The 10,181-nt window shown below is 54.5% G+C and overlaps 2 non-coding genes across 2 annotated transcripts; one reads left to right on the forward strand and one right to left on the reverse strand.

The window, feature by feature from the left end:
* Positions 1-664: 664 nt before the first annotated feature.
* TRNAI-AAU lies at positions 665-738 on the reverse strand. The gene has a single exon. It is a non-coding gene; the product is annotated as a tRNA-Ile (tRNA).
* A 112-nt stretch (positions 739-850) lies between these two features.
* TRNAA-UGC lies at positions 851-923 on the forward strand. Its single transcript has one exon. It is a non-coding gene; the product is annotated as a tRNA-Ala (tRNA).
* The last annotated feature ends 9,258 nt before the right edge of the window (positions 924-10,181 follow it).

The following is a 10,181-nucleotide window of genomic DNA, read 5'->3' on the forward strand; positions in this document are numbered from 1 at the left end:
CAGTGCCTGTGTCTTCCCAGGGCCGGCTCCCGTGAGGCGCGCATAACTTGGGAGGAAAGGGGTAGAAGAGAAAGCAAGTGAAGCTGACTTTGAGTGGTGGTGCCCCTGGGCGGAGTGGTCCTCCTGCTCCTTCCTGTCAGAGGGGTGGGCTTGGGGGGTCTGGCTGTGGGCGGTGGGAGGATGGTGTCCAGGGAAGTCCCAAAGGTCACCCTGCGCCGGCGGAGTGTGAAGCCTCTCCCCTAGGTTGGGGTGCCGAGGATTAAGCCTTCCTCTGTGGCTTGGGCTGGGGAGCGTGATCCGGCGTCGGGTACATTTGGGTGGAGCTGGCGGCCGGCAAGAATTCGGGCCATCAGGTCAACCCCCTGTGGCCAATGGGGGCGAGCCGGCAGGCCTGCGATTTCGGCTTTGCGGGCAGGCAGCTCAAGCCTGGCCTCCTATGAGCCTGGAAGGCAGCCGGCCGGGCTCACCCGTCTCCAAGTTCCTTTCAGGCAGCAGGTGGAGCGAGGTGCCCAGGGAGGGGAGCCCAAGGAGGTGTCAGGAGCTTGGTCCTGCCTGGCGCCTGCACCCAGCAGGGCTCTTGCCCTCTCCCGGCCCACCTGGTTTTGGCCTCTGCCACCCCTAGCAGTCAGCCAAAAGAGCAGAAGCCACCCTCTCCCTCCCGGAGTGGCCAGCATGGGGCTTGAACTCATGACCTTGGTGTTATTAGCACCATGCTTTAACCAACTGAGCTAGCCGGCCAACGGCAAGCCCGGCCTTGCCTGACCCTTTTGGAAGGAGTCACTGGCAGGCGCGGGGAACGATGTGGCCTCCGTTATCGAATGGATGGATCGAGACACCACCTGCCAAGGTAGGGGAATTAGCTCAAGTGGTAGAGCGCTCGCTTTGCATGCGAGAGGCAGCGGGATCAATGCCCGCATTCTCCAGCGGCAAGGCAGCCCCAGGACCTTCTCTTGCCCTTCTTTTAGAAGCCATGGACAGTCAGCCGGCTCAGCTCCTCCCGTGGCCTCCATCCCTTTCCCCGCTTGGCCTCCCAAAAAGCCAGCCCTTGCGGAGCACAAAGCTCTTCCTCCCCGGCCCTTCTCCCCCTTGCGCTGACTGGGAGGCTGGAGACAGCTGCGGGAAGTTCGCTCAAATGGAAGAGCATGGGAGAAGTAGTCAGACCCAGACACACATTCTCCAGCCTGCTCTGCTCTGCTTTGCTCTGCTGGGCTGGGCTCTAGTGGGGGACCTGCACCTTTCTTTCTGAGCTCTCACTGGAGCACAATCCCTTTCCTCCTCCCTCCCTGCTAGTCTATGCCAAGCTCATTGGCCGGGAGGGAGAGCCACTCAAATACAGGATTACTCACATCCCAGGGGTCCATGAAGGGAATGAGGAGATGGGCGGGGTGGCACGCCATACCAGCTCAGCTGAGACCGTGAGACCTCACAGCCTCCTGATCTCAGGCAGCATGGCAGCCGTGGAGCAGAGCAGAGCATGCAGACAGCTTGGAGACAGCCAAAGCGGGGAAGGTCTGCATTGGTCTGGAAGAGGGAGTCGGTGGCTGTCTATCCTGGTGGAGGCAGGGTCGTTTTGCTGTATGCTGGGCCGGGGGCCAGGGAGTCTGCTACAGTTGCTGAGCTGGGCCTGCTCCTGGCTTTGCTTGGGTTAGAGGAAAGTGGTGAAGATAGGAACGGCCCTCCTGGGTGAGACCGATGGTCCAGCTAGGCCACTATTCCGTCTTCTGACAGTAACCGATGCCAGGCGCTTCAGAGGCAATGGCCAGAGCAGGCAATCGTCAAGTGATCTATCCCTGCGTTGTCTTCTGAAGTTTGGTGCTTGTTTCAGGGGCTAACTCTCAGCCCAGACACACTCCAGGGAGGGAGCGTTGGTGTTTGTGCCGAGGAGCGTGGCTGGGACTCGGACCCCCTTCCCCAGCTCTGGGTAGCGCCCCGCCCCCATTTCAGGCTGTGTTCTGCTTAAGGCCACAGAGCCCTTGCCTTTTTTTGCCCGGTGCCTGAGAGTCAGGCCAGCTGCGGGGAATTAGCTCAAGTGGCAGAGCGCTCGCTTTGCATGTGAGAGGTAGTGGGGGGCGATGCCCGCATTCTCCGAGCCTGTCGACTAAGGGCTCCTGATGAGCGTGGTGGACGGGAGAGTCGGCCATCTGACTTTTGGCCTTGCTGCCCATAGCGGTACGGCTGAAAAATCAAAAGCCATCCTCCCCAGGCCCACAGCCACCCAGGGGCTCCTCTGCACCATCTTGCCTGAGCGGGTGGAAGTGGAGCCTGGAACTGAGCTGATGCGCTGAGGGTTATTTGCACTGTGTGCTTCACATGGAGGTGAAAACACGGGGCACAGATCTTTGAGCACAACCCTCGTCCTGAGGAATGGGTGAGTGGGGAGGGGGCTGCATAAAGAGAGACCGGCTCTCCCTGGCGGGGCTGCAGCGGCTCTTCACAGGGGCAGTCCCACTGGCAATTCGTACCAGAGTTTTGAAAGCCTCATTTTCTGGCCTGGTTCCCCTCTCTTTAGGGAGACTGGCAGCCCCAAACTTCCCAGAAACCATCATAGCGAGGCCAACCTGAGCACAGACACCTGCTCAGCACCCCGGGGTGCAGCCCTGAACTCCGGCAATCAGCTACGCTCAGCTGCCCACCCAACAAGCATTACACCCAGGAGCCTTCATGCCCCGCGTGTTCAGGTCCCTCCCGGCGCCGGCTTTAAACTCCGCTGCACAGTTCTAAGCTTTGACCACACGGGGGCAACCTGGAGCTCAGCCAACACCTCCCGTTGCTGGTTGCGTTTCCCGCTCCTCGTGGCAGGTTCACACCCCACAGGCAGATCTCTGAATCGGAGCCGAACCGTTCCCTAAATCCAGCGCTTTAGCAGCAGCTTTGCTAGGAAAACGCTGACGTCCCCAAGTAAAGTAAGAGCCAGAGCGCTGTGTCCAGGATCTTCTCTTGGGCCCCTCACCGTGGTGTCTGTCAGGCGCAAGGAGAAACCAGGGAAATGTTTTCATGGCGTTTAAGGACAGAAGGGGCCATTAGCTCAGCTAGTCTGACCCCCGAATAACACAGAATTACACCATGACACACATTGATCCCACAGACCTTAGATAGATCAAAGTGTTTCAGCCCTCAGGCTTGGAGGAAGTGATCTCAGTGTGTCTGGCTGTCTCCATTCCTCCCACCCATAAGAATCCCTGGTGGTTGGGTGCACCCTAGACCATTAAGGATCTCTGGTGGGTGGGTGTCTCTCTCACCCTAGTCAGGATCTCTGGGACGTGCCTATATAAAAAGAGACTTTGACTCACCCAGGCTGGGCTGCCATCATGGAACAGAACAGGTCCTTCTGTGGAGGGTTTGCGTTCCTCCAAGGACGTGATCTCAGTGTGTGTGGGTGTCCCTGTCCTTCCAACCCTTAACAATCCCCGGTGCGTGGGTGCGCTGGGCTCCATTACAATCCCCTCTGTCTTACCCATGAGGGATCCGGTGGCTGTGGGTGTTCTCCACCCTACTGGGGGTGTCTGGTGCCCCTGTCCCTCCTGGTTAATAGTGGAGTGTGTGGGTGTGCCCGTTAAGGATCCGTGTTGTGTGGATGCCCCCGTTCTTCTCATTAAGAATGGTGCAATGGAGCATATGGGTGTGTCCCCCACCCCATGAACTAGCTCCCGTGTGTGGTTCCCCTGCCCCCATCCAGGCTCTGTGGTGTGTGGGTGTCTCTGTTCCTCTTTTCAAGATCCGTGTTGCAGGGGGGGCATCCCTCCCCCCAAGGCAGAATCCCCAGCGTGTGGGTGCTCCCATCCCCCCCTCCAGGCTCTGCGGGGGGGTGTCTGTATAAAAAGAGTCTGTGTCTCACTGTCTTGCCCAGGCTACGCTGCAGGGGCTATTCACAGGTGTGATCGCACTACTGATCAGCACTGGAGTTTTGACCTGCTCTGTTTCCAACCAGGGCTGGTTCACCCTTTCTTAGGCAACCTGGGGACCCAAAGCTTCCCTAGGATCACCATATTGATGCTGAACTTAGTGCGGACGCCCGATCGGCACAGCCCCCTGCAACCCAGAACTCCTAAGCTCAAGCAGTCTGCTGGTTTCAGCCTCCCCAGGAGCTGGGATCACAGGCACCAGCCACGGGGCCCAGCATGTTTTGCAGCCTGGCAGCTGGAGCTTTAAACTCTGCTTGTGAGCTCTGTGCCTTGGCCAGACGGGGACAGCCTGGAACTGGGAAATGCTCCTGCTTCCCCCGCCCCTGTCTCATGTCGAGCTGCAGGCGCCACTGTTCTCCCAGGTAAGATCCCGGATGTTTCATTGCCCCCTTCCCCCACCCAGGTGTCCGGGTACCTCTGCCCCCCATACAGAATCCTGGATGTGTGGTGTCCGTCCCTCTGCAGAGGATCCCAGAGTGTGGATGCCCTTGTCCCCCCCTACAAGATCCTGGGTGTGTGGGTGCCACTCTCCCCCCCAGTAGATCTCTGGTGGGTGGGTCCCCAGGGTGTGAGCGCTCCCATCCCCCGATACAGGCTGTGGGGGGGTATAACTGGCTCTCCCTGTCCTGCCCAGGCGGTGCTACAGCAGCTGTTCACAGGGGCAGCAACCCCACTGTCATCCTGCAGCTTTAACCTGCTCCAGGGGTGACCTACTTCACCCTCCTTTGGGAGCCCGGGGACCCCGAACTGCCCAGAATCACCTGATTGATGCCGAGCTTAGCACAGACACCGGCTCAGCATGGCAGGGAGCAGCCCTGAGCCCTGACAATCAGCTTCCCTCCTCCTCCTGCTGCACAGCGAGGATCCCACGTGAGAGGCCTTGTGCCCAGTTTGTTCAGGAGCGTCCCAGGCTCCAGCTGTAACTCTGCTGGTCAGTTCTAACCTTTGGCCACACGGGGGCGGCACTAACGGTCCCATCTAAACGCTGTTTGTGTTCGACCCTTCGGATCGCAGATTGTAACCCGCGGGCAGATCTCTGAGTGCAGCCAAATCCCTCCCCAAACTGAACATTGAAGCAGAAGCTCCCATTGGAAAGATCAGGATTTTTGCCTTTAAAAACAAGGGAAATGTCTCCAGCGAGAGACTGAAGAAGCTCAATTGATTTCATTGACTCCATGAATGTTCCTCTGTGTCTCCCTAGGAGTCATGCCCCACTTTTTCGGGACCACTGAACCCTACTCGCTAAGCAGGGGCTAGTGATGCCAAAGCCCAGGGAAAGGGAGAACAAGTGCGGGGCCCCAGCACTGGAGCCATGTGAAGGGGCTGCAGGAGAGGGGCAATGGCTGGTGGACCAGGGAGTTAAGGGCAAAGGGGGCACAGGAGGGGGCAGGAGTTAGGGGTGAAGGAGGTACAAGGGTTGGGAGTGCAGGAGCTAGCGGTAAAGGGGGAGTGGGGATCGTCCAGGGGCAATGGGGAAGTGCCAAAGTACAAGCTTTGCCCAGGGCACCATTTCCCCTAATGCTGGTCTGAGCAAACAATTGGAAATGACCCTTCAGTGAGACCAGAACCATAGTGTAGAAAAGCCCCTTTGTTAAGTGGTGGTGGCTGAGGGCGTAGGGAGATGGGTTAGAAAGCAACAGGCATTTGTCTGTGGAGGTTTGATTCTTGCCTGCTAGGCAAAGCTGGTGTGTGGTGTCTCCATGGCTGTACTTTCAGTGTCTGATCTGCCACAGGGACCCAAGTCTAGACATATTCAGAGGCTCTATGCCAGGGTTTCTCAAACTTCCTTTCACGATAACCCCTTTTTGCCAAAAAAAAAAAAACTTACTACATGACCCTAGAAAGATGCACCAAGCCCCTCTACACTGAGCACAGGCAGAGGAGACAAAGCCTGAGCCCTGCCCCTGTTGGGGGAGGGCAAAACCAGAGCTTGAGGGATTCAGCCCTGGGTGGTGGGGCTCAGACTTTTGGTTTCAGCCCCATGCACCAACAAATCTAATGCCAGCCGTGGCGACCCCATTAAAACAGGATTATGACCCACTTTGGGGTCCTGACTCACAGTTTGAGAACCACTGCTCTATGCTGAGGGGAGAGAGTTTCCTGTGGGTGTAGTTAATCCACTTCCCAAGAGGTGGCAGCTATGTCAGTGGGAGAAGCTATATCGGTGGGTGTGCAAGCTGTGGTGTTTGCCACATTTAAGAAGTTTAATCACACCCCATTTTTAAAATCCCCTGTGGTCTGGGAATGGCAAAGGACCTCGATGAAGCAGGGTCTGTCCTTCAAAGTGCTGGACATCACGATTCCATAGTCTTGTTGTCCTGGGGATATTGCTCAGTGTTAAAGTGCTTGATTGCAGTTCAAGTAGTCCTCAGTTCAAACCCCCCCTGTTCTCTTATAACCCTCTTTCTTTTTTTTTAAAAAAGGAAAACATTTCCATTTCCATTCTCCATTATGTTCAGGGGTTCCTCTATACAGGAGTGCTTGATATCAATGTAAACACTCAACATTTCGCTGTCCAAATGCATAAAAACCAAGCGAAGCTGTCCATCAGCTGAAATCAGTTCCAATCCTCTAAGTGTCTAGTTTATGTTTTCATCAGTTAAACAAAGGTATCATATAAATGTACATTTGCAGATCCCTCTTCTCCAGGAGCTATGTTGTGCAGAAGAACAAGAACCACATACAGCTGTAGTTCAGGAGTCTGATGACAAATGTTCTGAGGGCTGGAAAAAAATACCTTCTAGTGAGCTATTGAACAAGCTCAACCCGTTTCGCTTATCAAAAGAAGATTGAAAGGTGACTTCATTGAAGTGTTGAAGGGCCTTAATGGAGAGAAAAGGTTGTGTATTAAAGGACTCTTTAATCTAGCAGAGAAAGGAATAACAAGACCCAATGGCTGGAAGGTGAAAAGAGACAAATTCATATTACAAATAAGACACAAATATTCAACAGCGAGGATGATTCACCACAGGAACAAGCTACCAAGGAAAGTGGTGGATTCTCCATCTCCTGATATCATTTAATGAAGGCTAGATGCCTTTCTGGAATGTGTTTGCCCCAAAAGTAGCTCTTGTGTCATACAGGAGGCCTGTGATATGCAGGGGGTCAGATTAGATGCTCTAATGGTACCTTCTGGCCATAAAGTCGACTAATTTCTGAAAAATTGAGTGTAGCATTGGGAGCAGCATCTGATGTTTTCCTGTCTAGCCGGCTTGCTTCCTAGAATGAACGCTCCTTGAGTGGGGTGATCCACAGGGAGTAGCTCAAACCTCCAAAGTGCCTGGCCAGGGGCAGGACATTAGCACAGCAAGGGAGGGGTGTGGCAGTGACATCACAAAGGCCTTTTGCAGGACCTCAGACTATTGGTCAAAGGTGGTGGGGAGGTGGTGACCTCACAGAGAGATGCTGACATCAGGCAGGCAGGACAGGGGCGAGGGGTCAGGGAAACCTCAGAGACCCCTGTGGCTTTGCTTCAGCAAGTCTCTTTCTCGAGGTCTCTTTTTGAGGACTGAGAGAGTATTCGAGTTCACGGATGTGAGCACCAGGAGGAACCTCTTTCGACTTTTCTCCTTCCGTTTTCCTGATTTTACTAGAAAACAGCCATCCCTGTTTAGAAGGTAAGAGCCTCCTTGAGGTTTGAAACCTGTTCAGTCTGATCCATCAGATAACAGTTGAATTCTAGGCATGGAAAACACGAGCTTAAGGAGGCAGAATTTTATTCTGCACCTGGGATTTTGTCCCTTAGAACCACTGGGGATATTAGGGTTTGTCCTTTTTGTTTCATCTTTTCCTCCATCCATCCCTCCCTCCTTTCTCTTCGTCTCTTGCTCCTTTCACCTGTTCTCCTCCCAACACCAGGAGCGAGGTGTGTGTGTGTGTGTGTGTTGCAGGGTAGTGCTCGGCAGCTCCCACTGTGGGAGGTCCACCCAAAAATGTGGGGCTGAAATAGTGCTCGGGCAGTGATCCCACCAGTGACCTGGGCCATCCTTTGGGCTCTCTGGTGAGAACCCTCAGCCTCCTGTCCTCTGTCTCTACCCTGATTGGCTGAGCAGGGGGTTATTGACAGGGAGGAGACTCAGGTCCTTGTTGTTCTCTTTTAAGACCAAGGAAATAAGTCAGAACCAGTTCTATCTTTGATGAATTTTGCTGCTTCTCTGCATTAATTGTCTCTGAGCAGTTCATGATTCTCTCTAACATTGCAGTTCTCCTCAAATACTTGCTGAATAATTACTGTGCACTGTTGTTGGTGTGGAGCTCATCTGAGAGCTCTTTATTCAGGTCATTCAATGGATGAAATTCAAGATCTGATGGTTAGTTTGAAAATCAGGGCTCTTGGATCCTATTCCCAACTCTGCCACTGACTGGCTGTGTGACCTAAGACAAGTCAATTCTCCTTTCTTAGCCTTAGCTTCTCCCTCTTTCAAGGAAGGATAATAATGTTCCGCTCCTACCTATCTAAACACACTCACCCTTCCCCAACACACACACTGTCTCTCCCCACACACAGTCTCCGCACTGCAGTTGAAAAACAGCTGGCAATCTAGTAGGATGCCCATGGAACATTACACCATGGGACCAGCTCATGCTGCTGTCTCTGTGCATCGGTGACCCTCATGGGGCCGGCTCGAGTAAGGGACTGTTAACCCCTTACTAAAAGTTAGTGGGGGGTTTGGTTGGCTAGTTCCCAGCACCAATAGAAGGAAGAAGGGCCAATGGGAAATCAGGCCCCTGAGACTGACAGTCCCCAGGGGCAATGGGGAGAGGACAAAGCTCCAAGTTAGCCGCACTGACAGGCCAGGCAGTGTAATGAGGGAGTCACCGGGCCAGGGGGTCCCATCCTCTGTGGGAGCTGGAACTGCCTGGGTCAGAGTGGGGCAGAGCTAAGGAGAGAGCAGGAGCCCGAGAAGAGCCGGGGAGCAGAGCTGTGCAGGTGTAGTGCCAGAAACTGCTCCCTGTAGGACTTTGCTACCTGCAGCAGTTACTGACACCTGAGGTTGTTCTTATTTGCTGACTTGTCCTAATTGGCTCAAACTTGACAGTGGTGGGAGATGGAAGCATAAAGGCTTCATCCTCCAAACGACCCTGCCTGGTGTACATCTGTATCTATTACCTCTTAATACCGGATTGTAAAAAATAGAGTGAGGTCATTTAAACATCATTTATTTTGCAGCTTCATTTACTGTGCTAACAATGTAGCATCCTGACACTGATACTTCTGCCCATGTGACCTGTGGGTTGGATTCATTTTAGTGGGACGCGGGACATGTGCAGGATAATTTAAACTCTTAATTTCATGATGGTTTCCCTGCAATATACTTCTCTGCTGGTGCGATTTCTGACCATTGCACGTCTATTATATTTATTACAATAGCACAAGTAAGTCACACAAGTGACATAGTCTAGGGGCTTGGCTACACTTGCAAGTTTGAGCGCATTAAAGCAGCCCCAGGCACCCTAACTCCTGAGGTGTCCACACTGGCAAGGCACATGGAGCACCTGGGCTCTGCAGCTGGAGCGCTCCTGGTAATCCACCTCCATGAGAAGCATAAAGCTCGCTGAGCCCTGCTGAAACGCCCTGGCATCAGTGTGTGTGCGGATCTCCCTCAGTCTCCCGAACAATGCTGGTCAGTTTTATTGTCACTGTGATAGTCGGTGCTTCCTTCAGGGCCGGCCCTAGAGGGGTCTGTGACAAATCCCCCCTTTCCTCCCCAGGCCCTGCCCCCACTCCACCCCTTCCCCCAAGCCCCCGCCCCTGTCCCACCTCTTCACGCCCTGCACCTTCCTGCCCCATTCCTCTCCCTCCCCCACCTCTTCCCGTCCCTGCTCCTCCCCCTCCATGCCCAGTGCCTCCTGCACCCCACTGAACAGCTGATCACTGGCAGGTGGGAGGTGCTGAAGGGGAAGAGGAGGAGCTTGTCAGCAAGGCCTGTAGTGGGCGGGGGGAGCTGGCTGCCAGTGGGCGCTGAACACCTATTTTTGCTCTGTTGGGTCTGCAGCCCCGTAGCTCCCATGGAGTCGCTGACTCAGCTACTTTCACCCTCTAGGGAGAGGAGCAGAACCAGGGCTATGGCTGATCTATGGGGCACCAGGTGAGTGGCAGAGGCTTCAGGTGCTGAGAGTTTGCCTGACCCCTCAGGGACACAGTGTGAGGTGATGTCCCAGGGATCTCTATGAAAGGAGCAGAACAGGATTTACTTGGGGTGGGGAGAGAATTGAGAGTGTCTCAGGGGGTTGTACAGAGGTATTGCCCTGGTGAGAGACTGGCTAAAACACAGGCCT

Source organism: Mauremys mutica, unplaced genomic scaffold, assembly GCF_020497125.1.
Source record: "Mauremys mutica isolate MM-2020 ecotype Southern unplaced genomic scaffold, ASM2049712v1 Super-Scaffold_100186, whole genome shotgun sequence".
NCBI lineage: Eukaryota > Metazoa > Chordata > Testudines > Geoemydidae > Mauremys > Mauremys mutica.